Below are 2,854 nucleotides of genomic sequence, written 5' to 3' on the forward strand. Positions count from 1 at the left end.
ATTGTACTACGGTGATTTTTCCTTGCACGATTTAGGTCCATCGCTCTGCTTAAAGGACGAAAAAATGTGACTAAATACAAAACCAATTGCAGTTTTCACAGTGCTCCAGTCTGGACGGCATGAAAGATCTCTCTCAGTAGTTTGATGAGAATTATCATCCAAACAGATTCGAAGGTCCAGATGCTTTAGAAACTTACAGAAGCAGACTGAAGCCCACCTACTGAACTCTGTCATAAATGTTCCCAAAGAATTTTTGAAAAAAAACCCTACTATTTATTATTTTTCTACAGGTGTTTTCATTTGAAGAAGAGAACTTAGAATAAGATGGATTTGCCAAGTGACCAGATCTTTTAATGAATGAACATTCATAAAGCTTTTTCAAGTCACAGAAAACCCAGTCCAAGTACAATATACCTGTAACTTGTATAATGTCAGATGTCAGTTTGACATAAACTGGGCTGTTTAACCTGGCCTGACCTTTGGCCGCAAAGCCAAAAGGGGATAAAATGTGGGAAAAAATTATTTCATCTGCTGGATGCAGCTCATTGGATTTTAAAACAGCTAATCTGAATGTGAGTTGCACAGTTCAAAATAGGCTGCCGACATGTACTGTAAGACAATACAGGAAGTGCTACCCATATCACCTACCCCCTCCCCTTAAACTGGATGGGATGTGATGTCAGAGGTCAGGCAGGAAATAATCAAATCCATAGAGAAAGTAGCTCTTATCAAGCAAACGAATTGGAAAATAAAAATGGAAAAAAAGTCCCAAAAAGAGAAAAGAAGCAGAAAAGGTCAGAAGACAAAGAAACTTAGGCTAGTGCTGCAAAAGTTTATAATTTCAAATAACAATCAATGAAATTACAATTTAGTACATTTGTATTAACGCCCTCTTGCTGCCTTGCATTTACAGAGCAAACTGTGCATCCAATGGTACTTTTCAACACATTGTAAAACATAGCTTTTTTGCTGAATTCTTTTCCAGCCAGGTCTCCAGTGGGTTCTCTTTTTTTTGCCGCAGCTTGTTTCATATGGCACAAACATCCCTACACACAGCAAACAGCGCTGTCCATGGTTCTGAAACAAAAGCCAACTTGATATCCATTGCTGAGACTATGTGTTATAAATAGCCTGATACTGTGGTGCATATTCAGAGGCCGCTGCAGAGGAAAATTGCCAGAGACAAAAAATTTTCCCTGTCTGACCTTAACAGCAGAATTCAAAAAGCAAAGCAAATAACACGGCTGAACAATAAGATGACATTTTGATAACTATAATATACTGTAAAATATTTTTACTGCCCTCTCTATGCATGGCCCTTCATTTTTATGATATGGGAGGCAAACTGGACATACAGGCAGACATTTTCCCAAAGTTTGTGGAAGACTTAGGGGCACGAATTTGGTGGAGGTTTTGGAGCTCCTCCCTCAAATTTTAGTTTTACATTTCTCAATTAAAAATATGCAATTTATAAACATTTTTGAACATTATTGTTACCATATCTGTGTAAGATTTTTTTTTACAAGTTTGGAAAAGCTAGAGAACACCCAAAAATCCTAATGACAAAACTTGCTAAAGAAATCCACTGGGCAATAAATAAAAACATTACATCTGGTCATGATTAATTTTTGATGTACTCCACAGGTAGTGCCCCAGACGGTTTAGGTGCTACACCTGTGCCTTACAATGGCAAGCATTACATAGCATAACAGTTTTGATCAATTTAAGCAATGCAATTTCTGCAAAAATTGTATTTTTAATTTTCATTTAATTTTATGTGATGTTGTGAATGTATTTATCCATGAATGCTTTGGATATCTCTTATTAAAAAAAATGACCATATGGTTTCTCCTACTGGTGGATCTGACAATTAGTGGTTATTACTTTTCAGGGGGAGAGGTCTAGCTTGTCCACTCCTTTTACAGCAGGTCAATTAGAATCCAACCGAGTAGTGCACTTCACTGATGGAGCACACTAAAATCTTTGACCCTCCTGATTGCACTGTGTGCACTAACAGTATAATGGGCTAAGAGTGCTGAACTACTCATCTACTGTAAGTGCCGGCCATTAAAAGTTAGAGGGACCATATCTAAGTCAATGTGATCTATGAGAGACTTAATAGCCACTCAAAATTTAGATTCATTCACAACATGGCACATGGGTAGATGTAGCTGAAATTGATTTTTACAAATTGTAATGAAGCGAAAAATTTGCAGGATTTACTGTGGGTATCATTTTCCTTTGATATTGTAATCTATCAAATTTGAGTTGTTCACCAGTTTCCCTCAAAGGCTGTAAGCATCTTACAAGATCAGCAAAATATTGCAGACACCTGCTGTCGATGTCCAGAAGCAGAGGTGTGATATGTTATATGTAAAACAATGAAAGAAGGAAAGAAAGCGGCAGACTGAAACAGCTCCTCCTCTATTTCGTTAATTCAATCTACTCAGCAACAAAGTTCCTCCCCCCTCACAGATGAAATGGACGTGCTGCCATTTTCAGGAGTCAGCTCTTCTGTCCGCTCCCAGCATGGTCAAATTCCTTAAACGCATTCGCAAAGACAAGGCTTCCTCAGCAATCCGCTTGGATAGCACACCAGCTCAGCTCCTGCCCTCAGAGCTGTGTTGCTATATTGAACCGGTATCTGATTCACTGACCTTCTCGCTGCCTCATGCCTTGCTAATGTAATCTAGTGCTGCTGCTGCTGCTGCTGCTGGCTCATGTCTCTCTACCTGCTGCTCTCTCTCTTTTCCTGTTTTTCTTCTTATGTGTGTAAGTACAGTCAGACACACACTGTTATACACACTGGTATATGTTACCCTGGTTTCAGACTGTGGACAATTAAGCAATTAAT

This window comes from Brachyistius frenatus, unplaced genomic scaffold, assembly GCF_029030835.1.
Source record: "Brachyistius frenatus isolate BFR_SWC_R1_liver_20210118 unplaced genomic scaffold, ASM2903083v1 Contig_29, whole genome shotgun sequence".
Lineage (NCBI taxonomy): Eukaryota > Metazoa > Chordata > Actinopteri > Embiotocidae > Brachyistius > Brachyistius frenatus.